Genomic DNA, 9,165 nt, shown 5'->3' with positions numbered 1-9,165 from the left:
TAAGTCAGTGATTGCAATGGCAAAGAACCCAGTATGCCACGGCAAAACCAAGCACATCGCAATCACGTATCACCTTCTTCGAGAAGCAAAAGCTTAAAGAGATGTTGAGCTTAAGTACTGTAAGATCGAGGAGCAACTAGCAGATAATTGTACAAAAGGCACTACCATGAGCAAAGTTTGAGATACTGTGAGCAAAGTTTGGATGTACAAGAAAAAACATATTAAGGAGTGTTGAAGAATAAAATAATATGTTTTTCTCCAAATTATTCGAATTCAAAATTGCTGAAAATCTGTATGTGTAGAGATAGTGCGAACAAAATATCTCACCAAGGAAGTTTCTTGGTCTTTCAAGAAAAAAAAGGAAAATACCCTAGAATTGTGAGAATAGGCTCTGAATAGGCTCAAGTCAGCTGGGAGTGAGAATAGGTTCTAAATGGGCTGAAGCCGGCAGGCCTAGCCGACTTCAGCCTATGGCCCAAAGAAAGAAAAATTCAGAGCAGAGGATCGCGATCACGATCCTCTCTTCATCTTCCTCGGGGCGTAACAGGCGGCAGCTCCACGGCTGTTCAACCGCCCTTGGGCTTATCCATTCGGAAGCCCTATAACCCCCCCATCCCTCTGAGAGCACCGCCCGAGATCCTCCCTCTCCTTCCTCTCCATCTTCTCCTTCTCCGGTGGCCGGCGTGCCACCTCGGCCGAGCGTGGTACGAAGCTTCCTTCTTCATGAGCCTGCTTCCCTGTTCCAAGATTCCTTCTCTTCGTCGGAAACACTGCCGTTGCTAGCTCGTTGGACAAGCCCCTCAGCCGAGATCCACCACCTCCGACTCACTAGTGAGCTTTCCTTTCCCCTGTTCTTCCATTCCAAGCCAAACTGAGTGTGTCCCCTTCCCCTGTTTCGAATAAAAACCGAGATTATCCTCAGTTCCTTCCTTCTCACCGGCCGCCACTGGTGGCCGTCGACCGGACAACGGCCTTCGGCCACCCAAGCCTGCCCCCCCCCCTCCAACCTCTCATTCCTCCCTTCTTTCTCTTCCTCTTCTTCCTTGATTCTTTGGTCAACAAGATGAGGAACGTTCCCGACTAGGCCGTGTCCATCATGCGCCACGTTTGGGCCCGTTCACCCTATTGGACCATGTCCATTAAGAACCGAGTTCGGGCTCTCTCCATCCTATTAGGTCGTGTCCATTGTGGGCCGAATCTATTCATTTTGGGCTTGGTCGAATCCATTCATTTTGGGCCTGTTCATCCATTGTGGATCGTGTTCACCTTGGGTCTGTTCATCCATTATAGGGCGTATTCATTTAGGGACTTATTCATCCGTTGTGGGCTGTGTTCATTTTGAGGCCGTTCTCTAGTTGTGATTAAGTTTGACTTCTGAAATGATGTAAAATAATAATAATATTTTAATGATATTAAATAGGTGTGCCTGAACCATTTGTCTAAAGTGAGATTTAAGGATTAATGAGGGCATGGAGGAGGATTAATTAAATGATTTTGAGATCTTTATCTAGCTTCTAGTAGTGTTTTGGCTGCACCGGCATTCGATGTTTAGCGAAGATTCGGACAAATGCTGGTGATTTCCAACTAAAAGCTGAGATCACTAATGGGGAGGTCGGTGGTCGCTTTAAATAGGGCAGAGCCAAGGGTCCTTCATCTCTGAAAATCTTCCATATGCGGAGTTCCACTTGGAGTCGGAGAAAAAACGACTCATAAACAGAGTCTACCCTCTTTCCAACACATGCAAGGCAGATGCAAGCCAAGAAATTCAATTTTTTTATTTTTTTCTATTCTAGGTTAATTTTGCTATCCGGCTCGGTTAACTGGATTAGGTCCAGCTTTTTATTAGGCCTACACATGCTGGTTATTCCAAAATTGATCACTGAAATTATCTTAGAGTAAATTTCTTATGTTATAAACTTCCAAATTTATACCAATTAGCAAGAATAATAAGTTATATATCATATATTTTTGTTATATAATTAAAATTGATAGTCAAAATTTTTTTTAATTAATCTTCATCAAGTCAGTTGCATATTCTTTTAATGACTTCTCAAACAGAAAGAAAGAAAGAAAGAAAGAAAGGACAAATATATACAACAACTCAAATAGAAAGAAAGAAATTGGACGAATATATACAACAACTCAAACAGAAAGAACGAAAAAGGACGAATATACACAAAATTCAAAGACCACTGAGGTAGGTAAAACCAGCAGCACAATCTTTTATCTCATTAACGCACTTTTTTATATTAAAATTTATTTACAAACATAAAAATTACTCAATTAATCTCTAATTACATATTTCTATTAAAAAAATATAGCCATCCATTTAAATGAGAAACTAAAGAGATTTTTCAGTCAGAAAGATATATACCTTTCATCTCAAACTAAATCAGCACTTAACTCTCCCTACCGTTTTTTCTGCCCAGGCAATAAAAACCACAAGAGGTTTCTCCTCTTTGAAGGGAAATTAAATCTCTCTCTCTCTCTCTCTCTCTCTCTCTCTCTCATACCTCACCATCACCACAAGCTCCTCTATGCCCATCTCTCTTAACCTCTTCTCATTTGAAGCTCTTGTCTGGGGCCAAAATCAAGCCTTGCGAAACTCCAGATGATAATTTCTTTCTCCTTATTCTATTTGTTTCTCTCCTTAGAAGCACAATGGATCCCATAGACTATAAGCTTGGGCACATCTTTGGTTGGAGACAGAGCTATCTATAGGCACAAATCATGAGAGTTGAAGAGCCATCTCATTAAGAACGGTCACTACTTTGAACCCACGAAGCGACCCACATCCAAGTCTTCTTCCTTAAAAACTCTATGTTGTCATGGACTTGAGGCTGTAGAGAGTTTCCTCTTAACAGAAATAAAAATTTCTACTTCTACAAAAAAATTTCATGGATCAATTACACTTATGTTTCTCTCTAAGGTGTTATGGAGCTCTGCACACAGCACTTAAAACTTGGCTTAAGCTCAGTGCAAACCTAGGCCACATATTTCTGATATTAAAGATTAAATGCTAATTTGGACCCTTGGAGAAAACTACTGAAATTCTAAACATGCGGATGTAGGTAACTGTATATGTGGCTGTAGTTCACATTTCAGGGCATTAGATTTGAGTCTTTGGAAATTAAGAGTTGCTTGTTCAAGTATGCAAATTCTCACAAATTCTCACATGGATTTTCTCAAATTACATGCTCAATGCTATTATAGTAGCAACCATGGTTCCCAACAAATACACTCTAAAAGGAGTTAGCTATTTCTTTTACTTTTTTTTATATACTGTAAAGAGGAATAATAGTACCTAAACTAATTTAAATTAGCTATCATGGTAAAGCATGAAATAAAATTATAAGTATATGATGAAGCACACAACTAGTAGAATATTAAATAATGGACATCTAACTTAAGCCTAACTAAATTATCTATCATTATTCACATGAACTGCACATGCATTTCACTAGTTTAATGATATTCCGGTACTCATTTTTATGACAGAATCTTAATAATAGAGAAGATTTGCTAGTCTTCAAGAGACCAAAATTAAGCTGCTAGATGCGCTAATGGCAAAGCTAAACCATTTTTTTGCCAGTGTTGCTGATGTTCATTTGAAAATTTCACAATACTCCATAACCCTTGACATTATAGCAGTTGGTGCATCTTGATTACATAGAAGGATCATTTGAAGAAGCCATCGGTTCTCTTTGGTAGGCTAAAAGATGGAGTCCCTGATCGATTCTAAGAGTTATCGTGCTCTTATATTTGACATCCTTTCTCTCATCACTCAGCATAAATGTGAAGAAGTGGATGAGGACTGCTGCAAAGATCTTCATCTGCCTGTATGCAAATTCCTTTCCCAAACAAATTCGTGGACCAGCCTGCGAATGGAAGTCTTGACAGGTTATTTCTAAGATGAAAATAGGACAGATAATATAAACAATTTCAGATGATCTATCCATATAATGATAACAAATGACAAGAAGATTTGGTAATCAGTTCTCATAAAGATAATTAGTTCTATTTGTAACTTTGCATAAAATAAGGGAAAAGAATGGATACCTGGATTAGGAGCTAACAGTAAATTAGCTCACTTATTGTTTTTTTTTGATATTTATCAAAATACAAATTGATTGGGATTAAGAACCATGCATGAAATAGATACGGCAACAAGGAGTCGAACAGGGCCTTTTTTAAGCATTGTATAGAGGAACTTAATGCCCCCTGAGAATTTGAAATCTGAGTTTCAGTATCAAGCTAGTTTAGTTTCTAATTTTATTAAGCTTCATTCAGCCAAGTGTTGAGATGAAACGAAAATGAACCTATTTTGAGCAGCTTGAAAAACTCGAATCCTTTATATTGAGCTGAATTCAAGTCAAACTTAAATCAAGCTGAATGAAACTTGAATCAAGCTTGAGGGTGCCAACTTGCTCCTGATCTAATATGGCTAGTAATGCTTGCACTCTCCTGGGAAACGAACGGCTTCTGCACAGCAGATTTTCCTACCAAGATTTGGAGGTTATCTCAGGCCAATTGGCTTGGGTTTTGGTTTTAAGAGGTAGTAAAAGGAAAAAGAATCTCTTATACTGATACAAGAGAACCAGGTTTAATCCCACCATCACCCCAATACTTAACCATGCTTCCACTTGTCCTTGCAAAATTATAAAAAAAAAGAAAAAACCTCAAATCAAGCTTGACCTAGGTTTATCAAGCTTGAAACTCACAGCATTGCCCCCAGAAGTTCTGCAGCACTTACAGCTCTCTTTCCAAGATGATTCCAATGTTTATCTGAAGTTAGGTACTATTCTTCGTTTTGGTTTCTTTTTTCTCCTTCTCCCTTTGTTTCTAGCAGCCTAGCTAGAATCACACAAATCACCATTTTTCTGAATGAAGCTGGTGGAGTCCTAGTCCACCAGCTTCATTCAGAAGAAAACACACACACCACAAAAATCAAAATCATAGTTTGAGCAAATATAATGAATGATCCATTAAACCAATTAGACAAATTGCCATATAACACCATAGTCCTACCTACTTTGAACTTAAGCTTTTAGGTTTAGAATCTGATTTCAGCCACTGAATTGAATACAGTGGTTGATCACAGATATACAATGTGCATCCCAAATTGAAATCATTTGAAGCCTAAATAACTAGGATTAAGTCCAGCTTGTGTACTTCTAATTCAAGCTTGAGCAAGCCTACAATCAAGCCAAACATAAGAAATTTATGAACAGATTGAACAATTATTGAGCCCAAAATTTATGCTAAGGTAGAATAAAACTCAATTCAAGTAAAGAAGTATTACCTGAAAGGCAGTGAATTTGAAGGGGTTCTTAGGTCGGAAAACCCCATTTTCATCAAGCCATCTCTCCGGACGGAAAACTTGTGCATCCACCCCCCACAGGAATTTCATTCTCCCCATCGAATAAGGTAGAAAGCATACCATGTCCCCTTTCTTTACATCGAATCCACCCGGCAGAGTGTCATCAGAGAAACAAATCTTTGGGTCCTTCAACATGGAAGGTAAAACCAATTGTGTCATTATACACCGAAACAATTCAAATATAGTTAACTTTTTGCCGATAAATTAATTTAATTTGAATAACAGATGACCTCAGGGATAGCAGGATATATCCTCAGTGTCTCAGTCAGAGCTGCATGGAGATACTGCATCTTGTCAAGTGCCTCGTCAGTCAACCTGGAGGGAAAATCTGCAATCGATATGCTGTCATTTGTTTTGGTTGCTTCCTTTATTTCTTGAGCAAGCTTTTCTTGCAGAGATGGATGCTTGCAAAGCATGTAGAAGAACCAAGAAAGAGTGACCGCCGTCGGTCTCTCCCAGCAATTATGAAGTTCAATATTATGTCTCTAAGGTACTGATCATTCAAATTCTTCGGGTCCTTCGTCTTCTGCACCAGAAACCTTGACAAGATATCCTCTTTCTTCATCTAGAATCCAAACAGCCATTAGAGCTTAGCAAGAGAAAAGGGAGTATATGAAACTTTCGACTCGAACATGAAAAATTTTTCTCCAACTCACAGTGTCATTTTGTGTTAGACATAGACTGTGTTTTGCTGTGAATCAGTTTGTACGCAAAGCCGTCGATCACTCTGATGTTTTTCTTCAGCTCTGCTTCTGATCCAACGCCTAGAAATCTCTTAATTTTCCAGAAAATATCCACCATAGGCGCCACAGGATTAGATCGCTTGAATCATCGAATGCCTTTGCAAAGCTATTCCCCTCTTCGCTTAAACCCGACAGAGTATCCAGTTCTTCACCAAACCCAATTTTGAATATGGAATCTAGTGCTAGATTTCATGAACAAATCCTGCAACTCAAAAATAATATACCATTAGAAGAACGAAAACAGATTTATTTTATAAATCCATCACAATATCCTCTTTTCACTCACCTGGAATGTCCATGGCTTGGTTGGAATTTGCGGCCTTGGAAATTATCAGAGAGAGTCTGGAGGCATTGCTTCTGAAAACATCACTACTGAAGTCCCTCAAATTCTTGGTGGTGAACTCATAGCTTGCCAGCTTTCTTTGGTGGCGCCACTTCTCACCATCTACAGCAAAATCCCATCACCCAGCAAATCTTTGAGGTTGTTATAATTGTAAGACCCCTGCCAGTTTACATCCATCTCAAAGTCAAACAAATACCCAAAAACTCAACCTTCCTACCAAAAACCCCAAGCTCATACTACCAGACTATAAGATTATATCTTTTTTGGAGAAGATGACTACAAAAATATATCATCAGTCTAAGATACTTCGTTTAGTTGTAGCCATAGTACCATGTTTCTAACAAGTAACAACCAAAAGCTTTATGAAGTGCCTACCTTTCCATAGTTTGTGTAGTTGGTTCTTAGTATGTATTCAACGATGGCAGGGTCAACGGTGTAAATCAAGCTACGAGTTGGGGAGAAGAGCCTGAAAGTTTTGAACGAGCTGCAAGGTCTGTATGGTAGTCGCGGATAGTGCTGAAGTATAAGAGTTGATGGAAGAAGGTGCCTGTGAGTGGGGGATATCGCTTCTTTCTTGTAGCCTTGATGAAGAAGTGGAGACAAAGGCAGGCTATGGCAGTGGCTATAAGAGTGATCGAATACTTGAAGGAGAGGAAATCCATGGCACTCTTTGCAAGATTGAGAGGTTCTCTAGTTTCTACCATTGGGATCTCGCAGTCAGGGAGAAGAGTATAAGTTTGGATTTGGCCATGACATCACGGAAACCCCTCGTCTATAGTAGCCATGGGCATAGAGGTTTGGTGGTGGGAGTTATCGAGATTTTAAGCTCCTTTGGTTCGCTGAAAGATTTTAATTTTTACTGAAATAATTTTTAAAAAAAAACAAAACAAATGATTTTATATATTTATTTAATTATAAAACCAATATGTTTTTAACAAAAAAATCTACTGCTATCCTATCTAAAAATTTAAGAGTATTTTTAGAAAAAAATTATTCTAATTTTCAATTAGTAGAAATTATTCCTTTTTTTATAAAATATAGAAATTTTATTTCTAAAAAAATTATTTTCATTTTTTTGGGAAAATTCCAACCCCAATATGATGGATCTCTCAAAGCTAATTTGGGCCAACATAGGATCCCAGTTTCTTTTGAAGATATGATGAACTTGATGTCGCACATAGCTCTCATTGCTATTGATATCCTAAAGTAAAAAGGAGGTGCGAAGTGGGTAGAGAGATGCGAGGGTCCTTTGATTTTGTGCTCACCTTATTGTTGCTGAGATTTTTCCCATCCAATTCTCAACATAAAAAAATAATATAGAAAAGACAGAGAGATGATGATGCAAGAGCAGAAATTTCAGCCAGCATCATGACGCCAATTACCAATTGCATTGAAGACCGGTTCGTTCCATTGGAACAGATAAGATATTTTATATATGTTCACTATATTGAGATAGATTGTATATTGTTCCAAAGATTTTTCCTAAATAATCTGGGCAAAATTGATATTTCAACCCCTAATAAACTACCTGCTCACTGTATTTGGGTAAAGGTAGCAGTGTATACAAACAAATAGAAGGATGTGAAGCCGAACCAAAAACTAAACTCCTAAGGACCAACCAAGAGGAAACATCATTGACTTTTACTTCCTGAAAATTTGTCACCAAGCACTCTAGTCCAATCTTTCAAGAGGAATCTGATGTCCTCTCTAATTTTTGGAGTTGAATGAGCAACCTTTTCAAAGATTGGAGCATTTCTTTCATCCAAAATCTTCCAACATATTACTGCTATCAAGGCTTCTCAACTAGGTCCCAATTTGCTTGGTCTAGAGTTGAATCTCCCAAGTTGTCCCGAGATTAAAAACATCTTCAAGTGAAGCGAGAATACTGAGGAGCGATCTCCAAGCAATTGATATATCAGAATTCACTTTTTAAAAAGATTTTGATGTTTTACTAATCTTGAGATTGTTGCACTAGAAGCCTTTCTCCTTTTCACTTAATTCTCCTTCTAAAGGTTCTCCACCCTCCAAAGTTTTCGATTGAAGGCTTCACGAACTTCGTTCAAAGTGATAGATACTACCACTGAATATGTAAGAATCCGGCCAATTAGGCCCGACTTGGACCAAAGTTGGCAGGCCCAACTGGCTCAATTCAAATTCAAATTCAAATTCAAAGAAAAAAAACACAGAAGAGGGAATCGAAATAGAGGATGCAATCATGATCCTCTGCTTTCCCTCTTCCATTGAGCCGATAAGCCACGGTAAACCGTGGTTGTTGAGGCTTCGCAGAGCCATTGAAATAGTCGTTAGCCGTTGAGGTCGGGACAACCGTTGCCGATGTCCGTAGACGGTCGAGCTTATCCTTTCCAAAACTTCCATAAATCCCTCCTCTTCCCTCTACTTGATCCGCCATCCGTCGACCACTCTTCTTCTTCCTCGTCTCCGGTGGCTAGTATGCCACCTCAGCCAAGCACCGCTGCTTGAAGCACCCCCATTCTCCCACGATTTCCGAGTGCCCTATTATGAGTGCCTTTCCTCTCTTCTCGTCAGGATCCATCGAAAATCACCTCCACCGACCATGGCCTTCATCCGCGTCCCTCACTGGTGAGTCTCCATCTTCCGTCGAAGCTTCCTTGGTCCATGGGGCTACCACCAAGATAGCTACCTCTGGCCCCTCTTCCTTACTTCCTCCTTTTTGGCCG

General features: G+C 39.1%; 1 pseudogene; it reads right to left on the bottom strand.

Annotated features, from left to right (window-relative positions):
- Positions 1 to 3,563: 3,563 nt before the first annotated feature.
- On the bottom strand, positions 3,564 to 7,228 carry LOC103697571 (annotated as a pseudogene).
- Between the last annotated feature and the right edge of the window lie 1,937 nt (positions 7,229 to 9,165).

This window comes from Phoenix dactylifera, unplaced genomic scaffold (assembly GCF_009389715.1).
Source record: "Phoenix dactylifera cultivar Barhee BC4 unplaced genomic scaffold, palm_55x_up_171113_PBpolish2nd_filt_p 000288F, whole genome shotgun sequence".
NCBI classification, from domain to species: Eukaryota; Viridiplantae; Streptophyta; class Magnoliopsida; order Arecales; family Arecaceae; genus Phoenix; species Phoenix dactylifera.
This window is presented reverse-complemented; position numbering and strand designations above follow the sequence as displayed.